The sequence below is a fragment of the Anomalospiza imberbis genome, chromosome 10, assembly GCF_031753505.1.
Source record: "Anomalospiza imberbis isolate Cuckoo-Finch-1a 21T00152 chromosome 10, ASM3175350v1, whole genome shotgun sequence".
Classification (NCBI taxonomy): domain Eukaryota; kingdom Metazoa; phylum Chordata; class Aves; order Passeriformes; family Viduidae; genus Anomalospiza; species Anomalospiza imberbis.
This window is the reverse complement of record NC_089690.1, coordinates 17,090,191-17,101,703: the sequence shown is the minus strand read 5'-3', so window position 1 is coordinate 17,101,703 and position 11,513 is coordinate 17,090,191.

Below are 11,513 nucleotides of genomic sequence, written 5' to 3'. Positions count from 1 at the left end.
AGTACTTTTATCTGGCACTAGATAAGCACAAAAAATAGACAATATTCTGCAAAAAGTTTTGCAAATGATGCAGATAAGGCAGATTATGGAAAAGGTGTGGTGGGAAGGAAGATATGTTTTCAGGAATGGGATTATGGTCCTTGGCCTTACAGTCTGACAGAAGGCCTAAAGCAAGTGAGCAAAAGAAAAAGATCACATAGTAGATATATTGAACCTGGTGTGAACATGCATGAGATCACCTTGGTATGCATCTGTCTCTTGTGCAGAGTCCAGTGGGTTTGGCAAAGCAGGCCCATGTGTGCTGAGCCTGGCTTTTGGAACAGTCATGACATGGATGCAAGGTAAGAAAACAACTTTGGATTCCAATGAGTTGTTTCTTTGATCTTAGAGAAATACCTAAAGAAATAATGTCCTCATGAGAAAGCATGGTGTGTTGGTAGTAAAGACCCATTCTCATGAAATTGCTACAGTTTCTCAAGACATTAAAAGAAAAAGTGCAGAAAAAACAAGAGCTACATACACCCGAATGAAAGTCTATATGCAAGAACATCTTCCTAGGAGGGATGTATCAGATGCATAGCAAAATTTTCCTAATATAAATACAATGTATCAAGAAAAGTTCATTGTTACTGATGTACTTTACACAAGCCTCCTGTGCTGATAAAAAGAAAATAAATATTTGATCAAATAGTATCACCTTTTCAAGGTGATACTCAGGTTGGCAATCACATTTCTTAGCATCTCTCTCTCACCCAAATTCTTTCCAGGGATTGAAATCAGCTGTGGCCAGATCACAAGGGTTATTTGGCTCCAGCTTCATGGCTAGGGGATGTTTTATTCATGTCATTACTAAAATCACTACTTCAATTTAAAATGCTGTCAGACAGTCTGCAGATTCTGCCCATAGAGGATAAGCCAAGCAATATTCCTCAAATGAGCTGTATTGCACATAGCACTCTTGAAAATCAATTTTTATTGCATATACCATTGATATTTCTTAATTTGAGCAAACAGCAAGTTGGATACCACTGTAAAAAAATATGACTCTGGTTTAGTATGGAGAGAGAATACTAGTAGTAATATTAAGACAGACAATAAGAATTATTTCTGGGAGATAATTTTCTTCTCTGTTTAGTGGGATCCTTCCAATATCTAACTGGGAGTGGTGGAATAAAAAAAAAAAAAAGGACAAATTGCTTCACCATAATCTCCCTCACCAACTCTTCTGGTTCTTCTAATTGAGAAATTATAACAGTTAGGGATAGGCACATGTTATTATCAGAAACCTTTTGCAACTGGTAACATGGATCCACTTATATGCTTCATTTCTTTCTATTGGTTTCATGAGTGTAGTATAAAAAAACCCAAAAAGAACACAAAAACACAAAAAAACCCAATATTCTGGCATTTAAAAAAGGCTACAATTTCATTGTTTGTAAACATTACTACAAATTTCCTTCTATTTTACTTTAAAGGCCATTGTAAGGGATATTTCTGACGTTTGCAGTAGGCAGGACAACTGTATGTATGCAAATTTATTGGAAACCCCATCAATCCACCTGGCTTTCAAAAGGCTTTTAATTAACTTGCAAGGGTTTGGGTTCACATTAGCTAAAGACCCTCAGAAATTCTCTTCCTCAAAGATTTCCAATTTTATTTTATTTTTTAAGCAATGCAGGAATCTTAGCAGAACACAAATTTAACAAATGTGTGTATTAATGAAGTGGACGTGGGATGAATGTTAACTGCAACCCTTGTCTCTGGTACCAGATTGTTAGGAAAATAGAAGTAAATTCTAGAGTAGTCCTGAGGTGTTTTAGAAATAACAGGAGCCACACTTGTGCTATTTTAGACATTTTGTTGTTGAAATGTTATCACTGTTTAGCAACTCCTAGACATCAGGCAACAGCTCAGCAAACTTAGGTTTGCAGATTTCTTAAAACCAGGAATGTCGAAGAATTTTCTTCTTCCAAAATAGACAAAGTCAGCCAAATGGAAAGGTGTAAATCCTGTCCTCTTGTGCATCCAGCATCTCTAGCCCCCTTCAGGGCCTGGCAGAGGTCGAAGCTGTCAGCTATTAGCAGCTGTAAAGAGCATGAGGCATAATGCCAGCTTTCAAATTAAACAAACAAAAATACTTTTCTTACTGACTTTTAAAGGCATGTATATTTCTTTCACACTTAGTGCTCAGTATATGGTCTTATTTAAATGAATGGCTGGAAAAGTACCAAAGACTTTTATATGCTTATATTGCCAAAAGGAAGGCTGCAGGATTTTTGAATGCAGGATCTAGGAAGACATCCTCCGCTCCTTCTCTGGGCCAGCTGGACTATTAGGAGTTGGGAAGATTTTTGACCAGATTGGAAAGTCCTAAAGGTTACTTCACAAGTCCCATCAGTCAGCCTAATGCTGGGCCAGTTGCCATAGCAGGAACATATTTAAAGAATTTTTGATTAGTTAAAAGGGCAATTCATTTAATTGTAGGTTTTTACCCAGGAAGAGTGGCATGTGTTTATTTTTTAATTAATTTTTTTTTTTTTTAATTTAATGCTGCTTTCACATTTCAGAACTACCCCGACTTAAAGGATTTATCCCAATGAATGGACATCCCTTATTCAAATCCAAATGTTACCCTTAATAAAATATTCCAAACACTTCTTCACCATGGGTAAGAGAAAACATATGCGTTTCCAAAAGGGGGAGAAATTATTAAAAGTGACTTATTTACTGGAGTTTTGTGTAAGTTATAGCTGGTACATCAGGAGTGCTGTTATTTAGCACACACATGTGGGTTCCAGTAAATGCAGTGCTGGGCTGTAGAAGGAGTGGCATACAGTGCTTACTAACAAGAAAACATGGTCAGTTGCCTATGGGAAGAAATGCTAAAATATTCTAGAGTTTCTTTTTTCCCTACAACTTCCCAGATGTTGGAAGGCATCCAGAAAGAAGAGAGTACCTTCAAAGTCTGACTCTGTATACCTTCTGCCAGACTTCAAAAATAAAATACTCATGATCTGAAGAGGGCTAAATAGCTGAAAAAAACCTGTGGTGAAACAGGTGCAATTCTTTCCACAGGGAACATAAACTTTCTACTTTCCAGAGCACAAACCATTAGCATTCTCTGTCTCTCTCTTCATGTCCTTTTCCACTTCTTGTCTCTTTCCTAGATATTCCTCACCAAGAAACCCCAGCTAAGCCAGCCTTCCCTACATAGACATCTACACCACACCAGTCACTTTACGTAACTCTGCCAAGCTTTTTCCACACATGTCAACACTAGCTTATGACATTATTTTTAGTGTTTTTCTTTCTGATTGAAACTCTGCACGAGTGTCTGGGACTCCTCCTCCAGAGCAAGCTCCCAGAGCCACCATTTTGAAACTGCTGCAGCACAGAATGCAACCAGAGCAAGGCAGAAGGCTTGCATTCATTGCTGAAGAGGTGTTACTGGGCCAGATGTCTTGCTTTACAAACATTAATATATATATATATACATGTATACATACACATATATGTATATTTTTTCTCAGTGGGGAAGGACCTACCTACTCATTCATAGCATTACACTTATTACTGACACGTATCTTGAGGAGGCTTTCTAAGCCTGGAAGTCAAACATTTAACTCAAAATTAATATGCCTTTCAGGCCTCCTTGCACGTGAGATCCATTGAAGCCCAGTTGCTGTGTGTGGCGAGGCAGTGCCAGGCTGGCTGTCAGATGCATAATGCTTGGTCAGACTGACTGCTGACAGGAAATTCATCCAAGGTTCAGTTTCTGCAGCCATAAGGAAAAAAAGTATCTACTTTTGGTTGGCAGGGATTTTGTGATGAAAGCAAGATTTTTACTCACAGTGTTTTCTTCTCAGTATTACACAGTGAGTGGAATGCAGAGGACTTTGCTCTGTGTTTTAATGAAGACCTGTAACGATGGCAGAATTTTTCATTCAATGATTTTCCAGGCCTAGAAGAATGACTTGGCTTGAAGGATTGGGTGTCCAAACACACAGATTACCCAATTAAATCTATTATTTTTCTGGTGTTCATTAGTCCAAGTCCTGTGAATCAAGAGCTCTGTTGGGTAATCCTACATGCATTTTGATGACATGCATGGATTCACAAGATTCTTCAGGATTACTTTATGTACCAAGTGCTCTCATACTGGATGGTTGTTGAACAGCTCTGCTTTGTCTTCCCGTCTTTTAAAAACTATGCAAGGAAATATTTGCAATACACAGAAGACACAGGAATCACAGAAACAATCCTGAACATAGGATGGATTTTCAGATATCATGTCATAGGCATTACTTGTCAGAAGGGCCCAAAGCCTGGGCAGTTTTCATGACAGCAGTGACCTTGCTGGTTGTGGACAGTCTCTGTTTTGGCATCAGAATATTCCATTGCTATTCCCATCTCTTTTCTCCAAAGCATGGAAACCAAGGCATATAGTTGAGGATGTTAGCCTATGTTAGAAAAACAGCCTCAAAAGCTACTCTAATATTTCTTACCCAATTAACAATTCTCTCACTTTCAGGCATGTAAGCAGGAAATGGTATATTCTCTTTAATTCCATTAAAGAGATCAGTCTTCCATGTGAGAAAAGAGGTGTTGCTTAGAACCCCAGCAAGTTTCATAAATAAAACAGCATTAGAAATTTTGGTAGCTGGATGTTGCCATAGGGCCAAACAAGGAGTTAAAATGTTGGCTTATGGGCAGCAAATGGAAGTCTGGGAAGCAGTGGAAGCCCACATAACTTAGACTCTGTCATCCTAATGGCCAATCCTTGAAAAGACTTGTCACTATAGATTTGGGTTGGCTTTACCTGTGATATTCATTCCTGCATCTCTGTATCCAGCTGCAGTTAAGATTCTAGTAACTAGCCTGTACATGTTACTGGACAGCAGGATTTTTGTTGTTTTTAATGTATTACACCATCAGGCAAGCTGTTGGGACAGAACAGCTGTACAAGTTGGAGCTAGCCTCCTCCCAATTAACTGCTTGGTGGTTCTATTTCTCAGTTAGAAGCTCACATCTCACCACCTATGCATTTGTACTTGCTTATTTCAGCTAATAAAACGGGTCCAGAGTACAGGTCTGATGGCCAGCAGCTCTGGAGTTACATGCTGGATCATCACCCCTGTGTTCCATTGCACATTGCACTGCTCCTCTGCCCCTGGGAAAATGTGGACATCACCATTCACCTGCATTACAAGCACCACTTGTGCAAGGCTTTGAAGAGAGACACAGCATACTCTGGTATCTGGTGTTGACTTTATACAGTACTCATGCCCATCAAGCATGGATAAAATTAACACTTTAGAGCTAATTCACGAATTAGTTTAAATCTATTTCTCACAAACACTGTCACTGTCGAAGAACTGAAGTCCTTCAGGTCCTTCAGGCTGTTCACCTGCCTGGCAGTCTTTCCTCGCAGCTCACAGATACTGGGATGGCCACACTGTGCAGCACAGATTTTCCCAGTCAAGGTTCAATTGGAGCTGGTTTGTTTGCATTGTTGTGCTTCAGAAACACCCTGCTTTGCCTTCTCCACAAGGCTACTCTGTCAGAGTAAAGAAAAGAAGGGAGAAAAGAAAGGGAATCTAGCGAAGCAGCACGAAAGGAGGGGAGCAAAGCCCCAGCATGGTCCTTGAGGGGCTACAGGTGCTTCTGTGCCTGCAGCAGGGAAGACAAGTTGCTCCAGCAGCAATGTGATCCTGCATGCTTTGAAAGGGTTCCATGCACACAAACACACTGCAGCATGCTTGCTGGCCACACAGACAAATGCTGAGGCTTTGCTGAACCATGTAATCCCATGCAGCCAAAGATAGCATTGCACCACCGAGCTGTAGCTCGTGGAGCTCCTGTTTTCCATGTATGTGTACACATCATCCCACTGCACTGATTCCATAGCCAGCTCCCACACTAACTCGTGTCCCTCCACCTCCATGAAAGACCAGGATTTGGATTCCCCTTCTTTCAGCAGGGAAATCCAGCATCAGTCCCGGTCACGACAAAAAATGGAGCAAAGCTGGCATTCACACAGCTATAAGAAGTTAGCTGTACTTGCAAACCATGTTTGTAAAGGCCAGTGATGTCCAGAGTTGGGCAGTTCTCTGCTGCACCCATTGTGAGGTCAGTGCCAGCTTCCCAGCGTGTGACACATCTACACTGGAGCATGGCACACACATACATTAATTGTCTGCTTCTGATCCTGCTGGTGGCCCAGAGATGAGCACAAGCAATTCATCTTGCTTTTTGGACAGATCTTACATAAGTTCTTTGCAGCTACAACTAAACTGCTTCATTCTTCTGGAGCAGAACTAGTTCAAGCAGACTAGACAGGGGTGCAGATATAGGTTCTTATTCTAAATAAAAATAGCCTTTCAATACAGCTACTACCTAGCCTCAGAGACACACTATATAAAACCAGTTTTCATGAAACCAAGATGGTTCAAGTCAAGAAAGGAAAACACTGGTTTTGGTAAAACAAATTATCACAGGAAAAATCAAGCTCAAGGGAAATGCTGGAGATCTCAAATAGTTGTAGCGCCACATTTACGTTAAAATTCTCAAAATCTCAATTTTAGTATATCTAGTGTTCATATCAGTGCAAAGCCAAGCACAAAACCAAAACCAGAATAAAGACTACTATTGTCCCCAAATTAATCCACAAGAGCTATTAAATGGCTACAGCAGAGGCCAGAAAGGTGCAGTGCATTTTTGGTTGCTAACCTAAGCTAGAAAGATTTAATATTGCTAGTTTACAGAAAGGTATTTTCTGTTCCTGAGGATAAGTGTAACCAGCCACAGCAGCAGTCAGAGCAATGACTGAAAATGTGTGGTGAATCTTTTTAAACATCTAATGCTGGCTGTTTTGGCTCTATTGTTTTGGTTGGAGAGGGAGGGAAGGACCTTTGTGCATTACAATATAAATCCAGTCTATACAAATACACAGGGAAGTCAGAAGACAGAATAATCATTATCAAGCACCAAAGGGATCATTTCTCAGGTTTTCTTGGTAGTACAGATTTTAGCTCTTGTCCCCTCTGCACAACAGCTCAACACACTGGGCTTTCCAAGTTTGTTCATTATTGGTTGGACGGAAGTGGATAGTTATTGGTTGGATGGAAGTGGATAGTTTAAGGCTGAAAGGAAAATTACAGAGATTTTGGGGTAATCCTCTGAAGGGTTTTGCCAGAGTGACAGCCACTCCCCCATTACATGATGCAGCTGCCCTCCAAATACAAATGTCTGGCTACTCAGGTGCTGGTTAGATCATCACCAACACCTCCAGTTTTGAAAGCAGAGATCAAAAAGAAGATTGCAGTTGTAGGCAGAGACAGAGGAAACACAGGGCTACCTCCAGCTACTTCTTACTAGTTGCTCTCAGCTAGTCTGTGGGTTTCTCATCCCCTCAGCTCACCCTACCAGAGACAGGTGTGTCACTTTAATTGTCCAGCTAAGCCCTTTCCCCTTGTAGAGCCCATTGCAAAAAATAAAGCTGCTCTAACATCCAGCAAGCATCTGACATCTTCCTCACTCCTGAGGAAGAGGAACCATCATCCCTTTGTGTCTTTAAAAACCAAGTTGACACACACTGGTCACAGAGGCAAGCACTTCATGCTTTCAGTCTTCCTTTTCCTTTCACTTCAATAGAATTTACATGTCTTCCTTAGAACTTGAATTTTTTTAAGTCATTAACCATTCTGGCTTTAACATTTATAAAGTCCTGGCTAAGAGCCCTGCTACTTGACAAATCAATAGGGTTTCCTCAGAGCTTCAGCCTTTGGACCTCTCTTGTATTGCCATCACAGATCTCCACTTGGATTTTCCAGCAGAGTTTACTACTCCCTATTTAGCATTCCCTACTAAATTATAAATTTTGCTTCTTTTGATTAAACAAGGGAATTGTTTTTTGTATACTTCCTCCTTTTCATAAAGTGCTTTTCTGTCAAAGCTCAGGTCCAATTCTTCTTGAGGATCATGGGAGCTGTCATCCTCTGGAAACTCAGACCTAAAACTGTAGAACAGCTTGTTCCTAGTGACAAAAAGGGTTATTAAGCTTCACCTGTGTATAGAATGGATCCAAGTATTTTTCAAAGACACCCCATAGGATGTAGTTCACAGATTCAATTCAAACAAGGAAAGCTAGAGTAAACATGTATTTGCTAATAATGGTATGAGAAATCTAAGCATGCTGTATAATTAATATTATTGCAAAATGTTACTTGGAGGAGTACAAGCAACAAGGAAGCTGATTGTTACCTCTGAAGCATCAAAAGAGCATCAGTGGTACGTGGTTCAGTGGGAAAGGATAGCCAAGGAGAAAACTCACTGGATCATCAACATACCCAATAAGATTTGCAATTTAACAGTTAGAGGTCTTAATACCCACAGGCACAGGAAATCTGAGCCCACCTCTTAAGCACAAACCCCAGATATTTATTATGCCACAATGGAGGATATCTAGATTATCATTTCCAAAAGTAAAGAAGCAATCTCTCACAATATGAAAGAGAAATAAAGCTACAGCCAGCATTTACCATTTGTTGGTTTGACTTTATCAGGGATGTGCTGCTAAACTTCTTTGGGTTCTTGAACTGGGCCTTTGGAGATTTTTAATTCCATGGCAGATGATTGGTGACATGAATATTCCAGGAAAGGCCCTCTCTTCAAATCACAGGGGAGGGACACTGGTGAGATGGAAGGGAAATGCACCACAGATCCTTCAGATACTCCTTGTTTAGCAGCACCTCCTGCACAGGCTGGTACTACACTATTTCTTCATTTGGCACAAGCACCTTGTCATTTGGAGTTCCACTTCCAAAGGAACAAGATGCCAGAAAATGACCAAACAGCTCCATAGGCTCATATGTTGGAGGCTGGAGTACAACACAGATACAATAGCAAAGCACCAAAGATTGATGAGCCTCAGCTTTTACCCATTTTTGCATTATTCTTGACTGCATTCTTCCAGTCTCCTGGATAACTGTGCCATCTGTGAGCTGTAGCTGAAATTAGGCTGGCCTAGGCAGTTGAGACAAGTGATTCTTTGTAGCTCATTGCTACGGCGATGTTACAGCTGGAACCAATTTCATTAACTAGCAATCAGAGGGGAAAAATACAAGCAATGAGCCATTTTCTTTGTAGAAAACAAAGATATTGGACTCTAGCTCTTGAATGTGAGCAGCCATACAAGAAGAGAGAAAGAAAATACCCAGAGGAACATGCACAAAGACTTTAACCAGAAAGTTTCATGCAAATGTACCTCCAGGGCCTCTTTTTCCTTGGCATGAGACATTTCCAGGGATGCAGGCATGACTCCTCTATCAGAGGAGTGCTGAGGAAGGGCAGCATCAGTGGATCACGCACAGGGAGAGCAGAGCTCCATGGCAGCAGACATGGAAAGCCAGGGGAGAGAGGGCTGACCATCCAGCTCTTGGAGGAATTATTCATTTGCTCCCCATCTGTGTGCTCAAGGGTACCTGTGGATAGGTTTTGGACCTGAGCTGATGGCTTTTTACAACTTAATTCCCCTCTAAAATATTATTGATGGCCTCCTATCTCCAGCTCAGCTTAACAGATAATCAGAGGATCTGGGGATTTGAAAGCTTTCTTGAGGACAAAGCCTGCACTCATGCAGTTTCACTGCTATCGAGTTAGTCTACATTAATGTTATTTAAATTTTGCCCAGGGTCTTTAATAAGAATTCAAATATAACTGCTGGGGGTTTAAAATATGTGTTTTGAAAACTGGAGCCATCCAAACTATGCAGGATAGCACATCTCCTGTGTTTATTTTTATTCCTGATCTAGACTCTGCATCAGCTGTCTTCATGGTTTGGTAGTGTGAAGTACTGGAAGCCTACCAATGCATATATATATATATAACTTCCTTTTTGGTTTGCATCAGTAGAAGGACAGATTCGTTTTCACTTTGAGTCACTAAAAAGTCACTGTGCAGGCTAATTTAAGACAAATGTGAACACATGATATCTTAACAACGGATGTGAGGCTGTGTTTGAAGGAAGTATGCTGAAAAGCCTTGCATCCTTAGGGGTCTTTGGTAGGAGACGGTGCTGGCAACCACTTGGAGAAAGGATTCTGTTACTGCTGTGGTATTTTGGGCTCCAGGGTGCAACGTTTAGAATGTGCTCTGCTCAGACAGTCATGGGAGGAGCCCCTCCACCATGGCAACTCACATATGACTTTGCATTGTTGGTAATGATTACACAACAGAGAAAAAAGAAGAAAAAGGAGGATGGCCTTGCATACACAGACCATGACGGTCTATGACTGCATTCTCCAAGGCTGTAACCAGGAGTTATAAATTGCTATATTGCATATTTTCCTCTCATCTAATTGAAGAAACAGTGTATACAGCTGTGCAGATGGCCCATTCATTTTGCTGAACTACCTAGGGCTCAAGGATGCTGTTTAGAACTAACTGGGTACAAGCAGAACAAAGGCCAGGGGAAATTGGCTCTTGATAAAATCAATTGTCAGGTATGGATGAATATCTTTTTTGCAGGGCCACAGTACCTCCTTTCTGAATTAATGAACCTTTTGCCACAAAGGCAGAAAAGACAAACTGCCAGAAATGTTGTAGAAGTTTACAGAATTTTGCAGCAGCACAGTCCTCAGGCTGCTGTTTGGATATCAGCACTGGATGCTGAGTGGGCTGCAGGAGGAAGGAATGGCTATGTGCAGGTGCAGCCTGTGGAGGACTTTTCAGACACATTTCACCTGAAGGTATCCTGTGCCCTTCGCAAGAGACTCAGCCTCTCAGGAGAATTCCAGTGTGCAGTTCTGTCTGAGCCTATGCCTAGTCACCCTGTGTGTTCTGGGAAGCAAGAAACCCTCTGAAAGCAAAGCCATCCTGCTCCAGCCTCCCCTCTACATCCCCAAATATACCTGCTCTGCTGCACGAAGTGGCAGGCTGGGCCAATGCCAGATCTCTGCAATGAGGTCCAGTATAGACCTGACTGTGCTGTGCCAAGAGAGACCAGAATCACCATTACCAGAGCACAGCAACAGATTGGAAAGGGGAGTATTGTTTCCCTCATTTTACGCAGAGTGGGCTGAGATACAGAAACGTGTTGGATGTTGTCTTAGATTAAAGACTGGCAGTTATACACAGAAATAGCTGCTGAGTTCAAAATTCTAGGAAGTATTGATTACATTGTGCCAAAAGAATAAAGAATCCCTAGTGACACCAGAAGTGTATTATAATTTTTTTACCTCTTGATTTCTGCTCTTTTACTTGGAAGGTTTCTGTTATCTAACTTGAGATGACAGAAGTGACTTGAGGTGACTGAGGACGCATTATAGGCCAGGGGCTATGAAGGATGAGCAGCCTAATGACCCACAGAAACCAATCCTGACTTGAATGTTCTTTATCCAGATTTCTCTCATAATCACAAATGGACCAGAAAAAAAAACCAAAAACAACTGTAGAATCAATTCACTAACCAAAGAAGGGCTAAAGCAATAATAAATTCAATTCCAGTATGATTT